The sequence below is a fragment of the Triticum aestivum genome, chromosome 3B, assembly GCF_018294505.1.
Source record: "Triticum aestivum cultivar Chinese Spring chromosome 3B, IWGSC CS RefSeq v2.1, whole genome shotgun sequence".
In the NCBI taxonomy this organism is placed as follows: Eukaryota; Viridiplantae; Streptophyta; class Magnoliopsida; order Poales; family Poaceae; genus Triticum; species Triticum aestivum.
Genome location: NC_057801.1, coordinates 674,036,237 through 674,052,806, shown reverse-complemented (window position 1 = coordinate 674,052,806; position 16,570 = coordinate 674,036,237).

Here is a 16,570-nt window from a genome sequence, read left to right as displayed (position 1 = left end):
CTATCTTTCTCTGTGTCCGATTAAAACTCCATAACCATAAGTATTGCGAGAGTGTTAGCAATTGTAGAAGACTATATGATAGTTGAGTATGTGGACTTGCTGAAAAGCTCTATTCTTGACTCTTTCTGATGTTATGATAAATTGCAATTGCTTCAATGACTGAGATTATAGTTTGTTAGTTCTCAATGAAGTTTCTGAACCATACTCGACATTGTGAATAGATTGTTACTTGAGCATAAGAAATCATATGACAAAATCTATATATATTGTTGTTATAAGAATGATCATGATGCCCTCATGTCCGTATTTTATTTTTATCGACACCTCTATCTTTAAACATGTGGACATATTTTTAGATATCGGCTTCCACTTGAGGACAAGCGAGGTCTAAGCTTGGGGAACTGATACGTCCATTTTGCATCATGATTTTATATCAATATTTATTGCATTATGGGCTGTTATTACACATTATGTCACAATACTTATGGCTATTCTCTCTTATTTTACAAGGTTTATCATGAAGAGGGAGAATGCCGGCAGCTGGGATTCTGGCTGGAAAAGGAACAATTATTGGAAACCTATTCTACACAGCTCCATAAGTCCTGAAACTCCAGAAAGTCATTTTTGGAATTAATAAGAATTATTGAGCAAAGAAAGTACCAGAGGGGCCCACACCCTGGCCATGAGGGTGGGGGGCGCGCCCACCCCTAGGGGGCGTGGGCGCGCCCCCTATCTCGTGGGCCCCCTGGTGGACCTCCAATGCCCATCTTCTGCTATATGAAGGCTTTTACCTTGGAAAAAATCATAAGCAAGCATACGAGACGAAACTCCGCCGCCACGAGGCGGAACCTTGGCGGAACCAATCTAGGGCTCCGGCGGAGCTGTTTTGCCGGGGAAACTTCCCTCTGGGAGGGGGAAATCATCACCATCATCATCACCAACGATCCTCTCATCAGGAGGGGTCAATCTCCATCAACATCTTCACCAGCACCATCTCCTCACAAAACCCTAGTTCATCTCTTTTATCCAATCTTGTATCAAAACCACAAATTGGTAACTGTGGGTTGCTAGTAGTGTTGATTACTCCTTGTAGTTGATGCTAATTGGTTTACTTGGTGGAAGATCATATGTTCAGATCCTTAAAGCATATTAATACTCCTCTGATTATGAACATGAATATGCTTTATGAGTAGTTACGTTTGTTCCTGAGGACATGGGTGAAGCCTTGCTATTAGTAGTCATCTGAATTTGGTATTCGTTCGATATTTTGATGAGATGTATGTTGTCTCTCCTCTAGTGGTGTTATGTGAACATCGACTACATGACACTTCACCATTATTTGGGCCTATAGGAAGGCATTGGGAAGTAATAAGTAGATGATGGGTTGCTAGAGTGACAGAAACTTAAACCCTAGTTTATGTGTTGCTTCGTAAGGGGCTGATTTGGATCCACTAGTTTCATGCTATGGTTAGGTTTACCTTAGTACTTCTTTTGTAGTTGCGGATGCTTGCAATAGGGGTTAATCATAAGTGGGATGCTTTTCCAAGAAAGGGCAGTACCCAAGCACCGGTCCACCCACATATCAAATTATCAAAGTAACGAACGTGAATCATATGAGTGTGATGAAACTAGCTTGACGATAGTTCCCATGTGTCCTCGGGAGCGCTTTTCTCATTACAAGAAATTGTCCAGGCTTTTCCTTTGCTACAAAAAGGATTGGGCCACCTTGCTGCACCTTATTTACTTTCATTGCTTGTTACCCATTATAAATTATCTTATCACAAAACTATCTGTTACCTACAATTTCAGCGCTTGCAGAGAATACCTTATTGAAAACTGCTTGTCATTTCCTTCTGCTCCTCGTTGGGTTCGACATTCTTACTTATCGAAAGGACTACGATAGATCCCCTATACTTGTGGGTCATCAGTCGATGAGGAGTTGGATGAGATTTATCATGTAATCGAGTTAGTTTTGTTAGGGCTTGATCCCTAGTATCCATTATGTTCTAAGATTGATGTTGTTATGACTTTGCCATGCTTAATGCTTGTCACTTTGGGCCCGGGTGCCATGATTTCAGATCTGGAATGTTTATGTTATCACCATTATATCTATGTTCTAGATCTGATCTTGCAAGTTATAGTCACCTACTACGTGTTATGATCCGGCAACCCCGGAGTGACAATAGTCGGGACCACTCCCAATGATGACCGTAGTTTGAGGGGTTCATGTATTCACCATGTGCTAGTGCTTTGTTCCGGTTGTCTATTAAAAGGAGGCCTTAATATCCCTTAGTTTCCAATAGGACCCCGCTGCCACAGGAGGGTAGGACAAAAGATGTCATGCAAGTGCTTTCCATAAGCACGTAGGACTATTTGCGGAATCCATGCCTACATTATATTTATGAACTGGAGCTAGTGCCGTATCGCCCTAGGTTATGATGGTCTCATGATGACTATCATCCAACGAATCGCCAATCCAATGCCTACGATTTTCCTACATATTGTTTCTGCTAAGTTACTACTGTTGTCGTTACTATTGCACTTGCTACAAAATCAATGCTATCATTGTTACCGTTACCATTGTTGTTGCTACTACTATCAAAATTACCATACTACTTTGCTACTGATCACTTTGCTGCAGATGATTAATCTCCAGGTGTGGTTGAATTGACAACTCAACTGCTAATACTTGCAAATATTCTTTGGATTTCTTTGTGTCAAATCTATAAATTTGGGTTGAATACTCTACCCTCGAAAACTGTTGCGATCCCCTATACTTGTGGGTTATCAAGACCTTTTTCTAGCGCCGTTGCTGGGGAGCATAGCTATATTTGTTGAGTCACTTGGGATTATTATCAAATTATCACTATTAAGAATCTGAAGGACGCTAAGACTAAGATTTTTCCCTCTAAGAGGAGGGGAGGTAATGAACTGCCATCTAGCTCCGCACTTGATTCACCTTCTGTTATAAGTAAACTTGCAACAACACCACATGCTATTAGTTCTGATATGTCGCAAGTAATCGATGATGCTACTTCTGCTATGAATGCTACTCATGATGATGCTAGTACCTTGCTTGAGGATAATGTGCCACTAGGTGAATTTCTTGATGAACAAATTGCTAGAGTAAGACAACATGGTATCGTTAAAACCGATGATGAGCTTGAAACTGAAAATCTTGAAACACCTATTAGAAGTAGCCCTCCTAGATATGAATTGCCAAAGGTGCCGGGAGGTTATGTTATAGGTGAGGAGGCAACTAGAGATATTCTTGCTTGTAAGGGTAGAGATGATCTAGAAAAATTATTATGCAAGTATAAAGAAAGATCTTTGAATGCTAGAATGAAATGTGATCCTAAGTTTTCTACTTCACCTATCTTTATTGATGATAAGGATTATGAATTCTCTGTCGACCCAGAGTTAATTACTTTGGTTGAATCCAATCCATTCCATGGTTATGAAACTAAAATTGTTGTGGCACATCTTACTAAGTTGAATGACATAGCCACTCCTTTTGCTCATGATGAGAAGATTTGCTATTACTATATCCTCAAATTATTTCCGTTCTCATTAAAGGGTGATGCTAGAGAGTGGTACAATACTCTTGCTCCTGGTTGTGTGCGTAGTCCCCATGACATGATTTATTACTTCTTTGAAAAATATTTTCCTGCTCGTAAGAAACAAGCTGCCATGCAGGAAATATTTAACTTTGTGCAGATTGAAGAAGAGAGTCTCCCACAAGCTTGGGGGAGGCTTCTCCAATTGCTTAATGCTTTGCCTAATCATCCTCTTAAGAAAAATGAAATACTTTATATCTTCTATAATGGACTAACCGATGCTTCTAGGGATTTCCTAGATAGTTGTGTTGGTTGTATTTTCAGGGAACGAACTATTGAGCGAGCTGAAGAATTATTGAATAACATATTGAAAAATTATGATGATTGGACTCCTCCTGAAACGCCGCCTAAACCCACTCTGAAGAAGAGGGGTATTTTATATCTCAGTCCTGAAGATATGCAAGAGGCAAAGAAATCTATGAAGGAAAAAGGTATTAAAGCCGAGGATGACAAAAATTTACCTCCTATTGATGAAATACATGGGATTGATACACCACCACCGCCTAAGGTGGTAGAGGTAAATTCTCTAATGAAATCCAATGATAGTGATAATCCTCATAATAAACATCCTAGTCAATGCCTTTATGAGTTTGATAATTACATTAGAAAGCAAGATCACTTCAATGCAAATGTCATGAAACAATTGAAATACAACTCTGATATGATTGCTCGCTTAAGTGACTTGTTATTTAGAATCTCAAATGATGTTAGAGGTGTAGGAAAACATGCCTCTATGGTTCAAACTCAATTAGAACAAGTTGCTAAATCTCAAAGAGAGTTGCTTGATGAAATGAACAATAATATAAGTGACTTTGTTGTTAGAGTAGCAACTAGAGGAGGTAAAATGACTCAGGAACCACTTTATCCTGAGGGACACCCAAAGAGAACTAAACAAGACTCTCAAAGAATTAACATTGATGCACCTAGTCCTTCTAAAAAAAGAAGAGAAATAATAGGACTTTGCCTACCTCTAGTGAACCAGAAGTAGAAAAACCTCATGATAATGATAATGAAGTTTCTATCTCTGATGCTGAAACTCAATCTGGTAGTGAACACTCACCTTCTGATAATGAAAAAGATAATGATGAGGTTCATGAAGACACTCAAACAAATGATAAAGAACCAGACAATGATGTTGAGATAGAACCAGTTGTTGATCTTGATAACCCACAACAAAGAATAAAAGATATGATAAAAGAGACTTTGTTGATAGAAAACATGGAAAGGAAAGAGATCCATGGGTTCAAAAACCTATGCCATTTCCACCCAAGTCAACTAAAAAGAAAGATGATGAAGAATTTGAACGCTTTGCTGAAATGATGAGGCCAGTCTTTTTGCGTACTCGCTTGACTGATATCTTAAAAATGCCTCCTTATGCAAAGTACATGAAAGACATCATCACCAATAAGAGAAAAATAACGGAAGCTGAAATCTCCACCATGCTTGCTAATTATACTTTTAAAGATGGAGTACCTACAAAAATAGGAGATCCGGAAATACCAACTATACCTTGCTCCATCAAAAGAAATTATGTGAAAACTGCTTTATGTGATTTAGGAGCTGGTGTTAGTGTTATGCCTTTCTCTTTATGGAAAAGACTTGATTTGAATATAATCACACCTACTGAAATATCTTTGCAAATAGCTGACAAATCAACTGCCAAACCTATCGGTATTTGTCAGGATGTGCCTGTTGTTGTTGCTAATGTTACTATTCTGACTGACTTTGTTATACTTGAGATGCCCGAGGACGACAACATGTCGATTATCCTTGGTAGACCCTTCTTGAATACCGCAGGGGCTGTTATTGATTGCAATAAAAGCAAGGTCACTTTTCATATCAATGGTAATAAGCATACGGTGCACTTTCCAAAGAAACAATTCCAAGTGAATGGTATTAATGTTATTGAAAAGTCTTTGACAATCACTATTGGAAGTGTTCAACTACCGGTACCTACTGTTAAAATGAAATGCTTATTGTTGGGGACATTCATATCCCCGTTGAGGTAACTTAGTGATTTTATGAAAGTTCTTCAGCTTCATGCTAATCGAAAGTGGTTATTAACAAGACTTAATCAACCTTATTAATGGATCATTTTTTAGAGGTATGAAGTTGATGAATTTAGTGAGCACTACCTTCTGTCCCTACCTTTTGTTTTCTGTTTTTATTAGTTAAATAAAATAAAATACCACGCTTTGTCTATTTTCTGAGTTTTTCGTGTAATAAAAAATGACCCAAAAATAAAAGTTCTCAGAATGCTCTGAAATTTAATATGAATTTTTTGAATATTTAAGAATATTTGGTGCAAATAATATCATAGGGAGATGCACCAGGTGGGCACAACCCACCTGGGCGCGCCAGGACCCCTAGGCGCGCCCTGGTGGGTTGTGGTCCCCACATGGGCCCCTCACTTATCTCTTCATCCCACACCATCACCTACCTCCATAAAAAATCACCATTGCTCTCTCTTTCGTGTTCTTTCTCTCAACCCCACGGATTTCGATCTCTTTGCTCGAAGCTCTGTTTCTGAAATTGTTTCGAGGGATTGTTGTTTGGTATGTGACTCTTGCATTGGTCTAATTAGTTTTTTTGCTTTAGTGGTTTATATTTTGAATAATTAGATGCTCTTGGTGTTGTTGTAGATGAGCTTGCATGTTGAATTGTTAGAGTTCTAAGTAGTTTGAATGCTTGATATGGCCTCTATACCTCCCTATGAATAGTTGCTACCAATCTTGTGAAGTTTTGTTAACAAATTTTTGTGACCCAAATTTTTTCGGAAAATTGTACGCGAATATTATGAACTTCTTTGGAAGGAGTTCTTTGAGGAGGAGGTCCTCGGAGGCATCCTCTAGTAGCAGCTCCACTCGTCGGTCTTATGTTGAACCGAGTGAAAGTTCCATACGAGATGCCGCCACCAAAACATGTTTATGGCCTTGCAATGGTTATATGGTGAGTGTGGGCATTAAGGAGGATTTGAGCAATATGTTCACATAAGTGCAACCAATACCTCACTCTCACTGAATCATTTGTCAAAGGATTTAAATTCCATCCCCGTGAGTCTAGGGTGTCATTTAAATTGTATGAAAATCTATTTACCATATCTTTAGAGAGATTCGCTCACCACTACAAAATCCCATTCTGGGGTTCGCTCGATGAACCGCCAATGTCTGAGTTTGAGATATTCTTGACTAGTCTTTGCTATGGTGATACTAGGGGAGTGACGCTAGGTAGAATAAAGAGCATTCATTTTCCCGTAATCAAGTAATTTGCATTATTTGATGGAATATGTATTGTAGGCAAACAAGATTGTAGTACACTTTGTGCTCCAGACTTGAGCCTCATACGCACCGCTCTCACTGGTGACAAAAGTTATAATCTTGGAGCGATTGTTGCACGCAGGTTGCAACACAACGCTGGTAGTGGATATTTTTATGGTGGAATTTATACCACATGCTTAGCAAAAGAACTGGGTGTTTCACCTTTGCCCTATGATCCTATTTTACCCACGCAGTACCTAGACTTTGATGCTATGAAACGTCATAAGATCCTTAGAGATGAACCCCATAATTTCACTTATAAATTGTTGTTTAATAAGGACTCCGTGGTGGACACATATTTGCCTGCACCTGCTCTATTTAATGTTCACAACAGGGGAAGATATTTTGTTCTTGAGAGCGAGGCCCGAGCCCATAACGCAGCGGTTGTGGCCGCACGGCAGGCTGAGGCATCCGCACCGAGAGCCTCCATGAGCTACCACTCCTACCATTACGCAGGCTACTGACTGATTACCAAGTTAGGCCAAAAGCCTTAGCTTGGGGGAGTACGTATTTCCACCGACATTACATTCATGTTCACACATTTCATTCCAGTTGTCGGTGTTCACACTTTTTCATTGTATTATCCATGTTAGATTTATTTTCTCGCTTTCTTCTTGTGTGTTTGAAAAACTTTGAGAAAATACAAAAACATATTTCTTGCTTCTTTTTGATTTTTCTTCCTAGTTTAAATTGTTGTAGAACTAAAAATAAAACCCAAAAAGATTTCTTTGTCCTTATTTTACTTGTTGGGAGCTTTCCCGTGTAAATAGTTTTTCTCGTTTTTTCCTTTTCCCTTTTTATTTGCTTGTTTACGAAAAACCAAAAACTCCAAAAATATTTCAATGTGTTTCTCTGAATTTATTTTCTTTTTATTGAGTCATACCGAGGAGAAGACCATGATGAAAATGTTGAGTGGCTCTCATATGCATTATTGTTGATCTAACAAAGAGTCCATACTACCTTGTCTTCTCCTTTGAATAAAATGTTTGCAGATTCCAGCTTAGTCCACGACACTCTTGCACTATTATTATTTTCAAATCATTTGGTCATGTAACTGAAAGGCAATAATGACGATATTCGATGAATTGGTCGTGGTAGAGAGAAACGGGTATGAACTCGACTTGTTCTATTTTTGTAAATATTTTTAACTTAGTATCCATGATTCAGCCTATTATGATCAAACATGTTTGCAATGACAATTAGAGATTATAGTTTCTCATTTCATGCATAAGTAGCTAGGAGTGGATAATGATTATCTTGGATGTCAACATTGCGTTAAAATGACTGTGATGTAGTATGATGATATGGTATCCTCCTCTGAATGTTCAAGTGACTTGAGTTGGAACATGTTCATGCATGTAATTGAATCAAAACCAACATAGCCTCTATGATATTTATGTTCATGGTGTCCATATCCTGCTCATGCTAGTATCCAATGTTACTTATGCATAATGCATGTTCATGACCGTTGTTGCTCTCTAGCTGGCCGCTACTCAACCTATTTGCTAGCCTTCGTCTGTACTAAGTGGGAATTTTGCTTGTGCATCAAAAACCTGAAACCCAAGTTATTCCAGATGAGTCCATCATACGTACCTATATGTGGTATTACCATGTCTTCCTAAGTAAATTTTCGTGTGCCACATCTAAAAACTTCAAATAATATCCTTTTTGTGTGCCTGGATTGTTCATAGAGCGACAGGAGGTAGTTGGTATCTTCCATGCTAAGCGGGTTATTCTCATGCTGAGTGTTTATTCACTCACCATTGCACGAGAAAGGGGCGGTAATAGGGATTCATAGTCCCAATTGCACGAGAAATGCTGAGTGTTTATTCACTCATGTTGAGTGTTTATTCACTAATGTGTTTAACATGGAAGAAATTGATAACTGATAGTCGCGAAGTAAACAGGAAGGGTGCATGTCTCAAAATTTCATTTACCTCTGTTTTAAAAACTTGAGCTCTGGCACCTCTGCAAATCACTGCTTCCCTCTGTGAAGGGACTATCTATTTACTTTTATGTCGTGTAATCACCTTCTCAAATAAGCGCCAGAACTTGAGAGCACTGTTTTCATGCTTATGCATTGTGTCTAGCTACTGTTGGTTGCATCATGACTGGATCTTTTCTACCATGAATTACAATGTTTAGTCGCTGCTTGAACTTTGGAGGTGCTCTGCATTTATGTTTTACGGTCTCAAAAAGGGCTAGCGAGATACCACTATTGTCATATTGTATCATGGTGGTTTTGACAACATGTTGTTGTTTGAGATGTCTTATTATTGCTCGCTAGTTGATTATGTCATTAATATGAGTTAATATAATTTTTAAGAGTTATTGTCGACATGGTTAGTTATAATATTTGCTGAAAACCTGGGGATGTTTAAGCTTATTTATGGAAACAAGAGCAAAAGAGTTCGTAAAAGTTTTCTTTTTCACTTTCAGTTTATCAACGGAATTGCTTGAGGACAAGCAAAGGTTTAAGTTTGGGGAAGTTGATACGTCTCCATCGTATCTACTTTTTCTAACGCTTTTCCTCTTGTTTTGGACTATAATTTGCATGATTTGAATGAAACTAACCTGGACTAACGTTGTTTTCAGCAGAACTACCATGGTGTTGTTTTTGTGCAGAAATAAAAGTTCTCATAATGCAACGAAACTTTGCGAGGATCTTTTATACAATAAAAGATAATATTTGGAGCCAAGAACCACCGGAGGGGGGCACCTGGGTGGGCACAACCCACCAGGGTGCGCCACCCCTTTCGGGCGCGCCCAGGTGGGTTGTCCCCACCTGGTGGCCCCGCAGACCCTGAAACCAACGCTATAAAATCCTATTTTCCAGAAAAAATCAGGAAGACAGAATTATCACGTTTCACGAGATGGAGCCGCCGCCGCCTCCTGTTCTTCATCGGGAGGCCAGATCTAGAGTCCGTTTGGGGCTCCGGAGAGGGGGATCTTCGATCTTTGTCATCACCAACCCTTCTCCATCGCCAATTTCATGATGCTCCCCACCGGGAGTGACTAATTCCTTCGTAGGCTCGCTGGTTGGTGAGGAGTTGGATGAGATTCATCATGTAATTGAGTTAGTTTTGTTAGGGCTTGATCCTAGTATCCATTGTGTTCTGGGACTGATGTTGATATGACTTTGCCATACTTAATGCTTGTCACTTTGTGCCCGGGTGCCATGATTTAAGATCTGAACCATTTATGTTATCACCATTATATCTATGTTCTAGATCCGATCTTGCAAGTTATAGTCACCTACTACGTGTTATGATCCGGCAACCCCGGAGTGACAATAGTCGGGACCACTCCCGATGATGACCGTAGTTTGAGGAGTTCATGTATTCACCATGTGCTAATACTTTGTTCCGGTTTTCTATTAAAAGGAGGCCTTAATATCCCTTAGTTTCCAATAGGACCCCTCTGCCACGGGAGGGTAGGACAAAAGATGTCATGCAAGTTCTTTCCATAAGCATGTATGACTATTTACGGAATACATGCCTATATTATATTTATGAACTGGAGCTAGTGTCGTATCACCCTAGATTATGACTATCTCATGATGAATATCATCCAACAAATCGTCGGTCCAATGCCTACGATTTTCCTACATATTGTTTCTGCTAAGTTACTACTTCTATCGTTACTATTCCACTTGCTACAAAATCACTGCTATCACTATTACCATTATCATTGATGTTGCTACTACTATCAAAATTACCATACTATTTTGCCACTTATCACTGTACTGCAGATAATTAATCTCCAGACGTGGTTGAATTGACAACTCAGCTACTAATACTTGCAAATATCCTTTGGCTCCCTTTGTGTCGAATCTATAAATTTGGGTTGAATACTCTACCCTCGGAAACTGTTTTGATCCCCTATACTTATGGGTTATCAACCGTCGCCCCATGAGAAGTATCATTGACTCCTCAAGGCAGGAATATGAATGCCATCCCCAACCGAACTATTTTCCTTCGCCGTACTTGCCACCACTGGCCACAATACAGGACTGACCCATAGGCCGGGCAAAGACGTTGACCGCCCCATAGAAGGGAGGGGGCGAATGATACTAACCACTACATTATTATATATTTACTCAATAAAAATATTCTAAAATCTATCCGGTGGGCAATAGATATTGTAGTAGATTTATCACAGATTGGGAAGGAATAACAAAAGCGTAGTCCGCGGGTGCAAGCTCGCTGGAAGCCACCGGATGTAAATGTTATAAAATTGAACATGGATACTCAGTATGGGAGGCTGCAGCTCATGGGGGAGCCGAATCTATTGTCCGTGGTACAAATGGGAACCTTATTCGGGCACAAGCCAGATGGTATAAATTTGCCTCTTCTGCTAGAATGATGGAAGCATATGCAATTCGTGATGCGGTCCGGTTAGCGAGCGGCAGCGGATCAAAACCGAGTCTAATACTTTGCAAGTTGTCAACTCGTGGAAGTCCCAAGCATTTGAAAGGGCTGATATTGCATGTCTTATGCAGGAGGTCAAGGAGCTATGCGGGAACTTTGCTAGTTTTAGTATATCTTTTGTTGGCAGGGAAGCCAATATGGTGGCCCATCTCTGTGCTCATCAAGCTAGTGAGGTTCGTGAGAGATGTCTTTGGATCAACTTTGTTCCAAATTTTCTCCGTGATTGTATTACCCGCAAATGTATTACAACTAAGTAATCAATAAAGCTCCTGAATTGCAAAAATAAAATGTTAACTCAAAAAAATCTATTAACTCCAAAAGATTATTACATATGTGTAAAATGAAATCCTAATTTTGGATAAGCAAATCTACATCACGACAAAGTAACAATCAATCTGATAGACAACAATGAATCTGATAGGACTTAGTTAGCCTACTAGTCTCTATCTCCGATATACGTCCAATAAGTTGTACTAAAATCTATGTAAACTATATTTTACGATTAATTTGTACATAATCTTTTATTTTAGAAACTAGCATGCCCACTTGTATACACCAGATCAAACTAAACTTCTAGATGAGCATTACCAAATAAAAAATGGTGTGTAAGCATTGAATTAGCAATGTGTTCACTTTCAACGATGATCGGTGTTATTTTAGTACCATGCATATGTTGGACTTATAACCGAATCTAAATTAAAACATTTTTGTAGATGGTACAATTTGTACTCTACAAGCTTCTATAAATATGCACACCTAATAATACACTAAAAGTCACTAGGAAGATATTAGTTGAATATTATTCTTTAGAAACCTCTAGCATAATATTTAATGAAACAAAATTATATATACATGACCATATGTACATACATACAAATATATACGTGTGCACTATAAAATTTGTGGAATTGTCACAAAAATAATGCAAAGATAAATTTTGTTACATCACTTAATTTAAATTTTGTATAAACAAACTAACATGTGATATACATTACAACTGATAAGAAATAACATTAGTTAACTATACCAACTAAATTATGTGGTTAACTATACCAACTAAATGATAAAAAATTATTCCTTAATATAGTAGGATGATAAAAATATAAAAACAAGTATAAAATTTTGGTATAAAACTATTTATCTTATTTCACCCCGGGTCACAAATTTGTTTGGATTTTGGACCGTCCTGCACAACCGCAAATCTCCAGATATATATATTCTTCTTCGCTGTTGTTCCCAAATCCAAAATCGCAAAACACTAGTTAGGAGTAGAAATCCCCCGCCCCCTGTCCTCACCTTTCGACGCCCCAATCCCCAAGTCGTGAACTCCGACCGATGGCAAAGATGATCGCGAAGGAGCTCGGGATGCCCGTTGAGGTCCTACTGTAGGGTCTTCTGCGGCATCTCCAGCACGCCGCAGACGGTGTGATCCTGTGTCGGTTCATGCATCTCAACTGTCACGTGGACTATCTCCGTGTCCGAGACCCCAGACTCTGGATTTGTTGGGGACATTGGAGGCCTTCTCGTGTGTATGAGCTCATGTGATGCTGTAGATGCCTCTACGAGACGCGTCTGCCATCTACCAGGCTCTCCAGGTACCAAGCTCTCCGGGTGGAAGAGGGAACCGCAACCTCGCACCACCGCAAGGTGATCATTGTTGGAAAACATAGTAGGAAAAATTGTATCTACGAATAAAACTCATAATCATTATGAAGACGCAAAGTGGTTAGATCTGATATTTATCAAGTATTAAAAATTGATGCGGATTCTAGCAGCTAGGTTCTACCTCTCAACCATGAGATTTTTCTCCCATTCGAAGACCAAAAGAACGATTCATGTACCAGTATCCACACGTAAGAAATCAACAATATAGCATGGCCTCGGACGTTTAGAATGAATAACTACGTGATCCTAGAGGAGGTGTGGAGCAGCCTTGCGGCGAAGAGAATTTCCCCGAGAGAGGGGGGGAGAGAGAGAGCAACCTTCAAGGACTAAATTGTTTGAGGGTTGCCCCTCCTCACATATATAGGCACATGGGAAGGAGACCGGCGTGGAGGAGGGGCTCCCTCCCCTAGGGGCGGCCGCACCAGGGACGGGACGATTCGAGACCGTGAGGATACAGACCATGAAGACACCGAACACCGAAGCCATGAAGACACAGGCCGCGAAGCCGTGAAGACGCAAGCCACTAAAGTTACGAAGGCAAAGCCAGAATGGTCGTGAAGCCTCGAGGTGACACATCCCAAGATCAGAAGCTCTGTGGCCCCGGTGAAACGCTCCTGGAGATCGCTCAGTCGCCGAGCCCGAAGAGGCAAGGATATGAAAGGCCCGACTGCACCAAGCGCTGATTGGAAAGGAGTCCGCCTAGATTTCGCTTTGGATGGAGCAAGACTCCAAGACTGCAAACAAGTTCGAGGCCTACTCACGGTACAATACACCGGGGATGGCCCATCATGTGGGAAACCCGACATTCAGCTAGCCTCGAGGCCCAGGGGGGCTGGCAGTAGCTTTGTTCTGAGCAGGCAGTCCAGGGCCCGGCTCGAAGGTGAACCATGATTTTGGCATGGAAGCCAAGAAGCCTTCGTCGACCAGGTCGATTAGGGACCCTGTAAACCCTAGCTCCCATCCTCTTTATAAGGCGAGGCCAAGGGAAACACGAGACATCTGTTCTATTATAGATACACCTAGGTAGTCATCATCATCCTCTTGTAACCCCCTCGCACAAGGTGCTTCTACATCAGTCTAAAACAAAGAGGAGTAGGGTGCTACCTCAACCATGAGGGCTTGAACCGGGGTAAAATCCCCTTGCAAACTCCCTCTACAGCTTGTTTGGTTCGTGAGAATTAGAAATCAAAACGGGAGTTGTGGGGTGAGAAGGTTAAAAGTCCACTGATTGATTACAGTGAATGGGAGTTTAAGTGGGAAGGGGATGGGAGTTAAGGGAGTCAATTCCCAAAAATTTCCTCCCACGGGGTACCCTGTTAATTCATGGGCAAAATTTCATACTGCAGTAACTCTCGAACTAACTCCCATCATATATATAACAAACAAGGAAATTAAGTAAATGATCTACTTCCCATGCATAACCCCTCAACAAACTCTCTTGTGCAAACTCACATTCCCCTCTCCAAGTGGTTACCAACACAGGCTGGTACTTACAGCTACACTTGCCACCCTACGAAGGGCACTGGCGATTATCGGCACATTTAACATGGCTAGTGTTGCAAAGATCTGATTGCAAAACATCAAGTATAACATGGCTCATGTTGCAAAGCACTTATCTTGCATATCTCTGAGCGCGGCCCATATTAAAGACACTCGTCGGCTGAATCGGACGGCTATGGTGCGCTCGTGAGGTGGATGCAACGGCTCGTGATCTGGCCGATTTTTGTAAAATATCAGTCGGCCAATGCGTACCGTTGTTTTTGTGTAAAGAAAAAATATAGTGGTCTCTTTTGTTTGAAACGGTCAATGGGTGATTTCGCTGCTCACTCGTCCACCACACCCGAACTCCATCTCTTTCCCGTGAGTTAATTGTACAGAAGTACCACAATTAGGGCATTGCATGTGGATTGGTATCATTTTTGGTAATTTTTACATGTCAGTATCAAGTCTGAGGCCAGCCGTTATAAAAAGGTCTAAACCACGTATTGACGGTGTATCTGACCGGCTGGGCCCACCTGTCAGGTGCCGACGTGGCATATTTTTTGCAGAAAACTCCCTTGTTTTGTACGTAATCACATAAATGCCCAATTATTTCGCGGAAAAAAAACTTCTATCAGAGGCTTTTTTTTCGTTCGTAATTTACACTACCGAAGCGGACTCGTTGGAAAATTTCCGTCGGCTTGAAAGAATAAATAAAACAAAACAACTGAAAATTGACGCCCGGGGGGGTTTCGAACGCGCGACCAGCAGTCCAGCCGCGACTCGCGCTAGCTACGCCACAGCAGAGCTCGCGGCAGACAACAGGCGTCGTCTGCTTTATACCAGCCGCAAAACGATGGGCCGGCCGCCTTCAATCTTTTTTACCGCACTTACCTGGCGCGCGTGTTGGTGCTCATTCGTTGCCCAGATTTCTTTACGTTTCATTTTTCTTACTTATTATGCTTTATTTATGTTTCTGGTTTGGGCTTATTTTTAGGTTTTTCTTTCTTCTTTTTTCATTCAGTAGGTTGGTTTTTCTCCTGGATTTTTAACATATTTACTGAACATATTTTATGATCGGTTTCAGTATATGATGAACATGTTTTCAACTATGCACGAACATTTGTACGCTAAGCACTTTTTCTGCTTATAGTGAATATTTTTCAATGCACGATGAACTTTTCTTTACAAACGGTGAACATTTATTTAATGGAATGAACTTTTGGTAATATACATTGAACAAATTTTAAATGCAAATTTAACATTTTTATAATATAGGTTGAATTTGTTTTCTTAAGATATGATGACATTTTTGCATAATGTGCGGTGAACTTTTCGTAATTATGGTGAACATTTTCTTAATACACGATGATTTTCAAGAATATTATCATTAAACAATTTCTTAATTTATGGTGAAATTTTTCTTAATACACGATGAGTTTCAAGAGCATTATGGTGAATATTTGCTTAATACATTGTGAATTATATGTATTTCAAAAAAATGTTCAACATGTGTTAAAAATTTATTGTATAAAATCATTCTTGCATTTCAAGAAACACGTCGATTTTGTAATAAAAGTTGAACCGTTTGAATGCATTTCTAAAATTTATTATGATTATACATTTATTTTTAATACATGTTGTCAATTTTTAAAGTAAATGTGCCTTTAAAAAATACAATCAATATACGGGTAACTCAAATAATAAATTGTGTGTTGAGCATATAATTTATTTGATAGTTGTGTATTTGAATAATATACTGAGGATACACAATAATTGTAAATGGTTGTGGTCCTGAGTGCAGACACATAAAATTTGGGAGATACGTGTGTTCTAGTCTGGTGCTTGACACTTGATAGCACTAATATGCAATTCCAAATAATATATATTTACTAATATCATAATTTAAAAAACAGTAACTCAGCGCGCGCAGACTAGATGGGCCAATCGCCGGCCCAGCGTGACGGATCTACTATAAAAACCGTTTCGCCTGGTATCTGACGCGTGACCTAAGTTGGCGTTGTGGCTAGCGCGGGTCGCTGCTGCACGGTGCGTCGCTGGT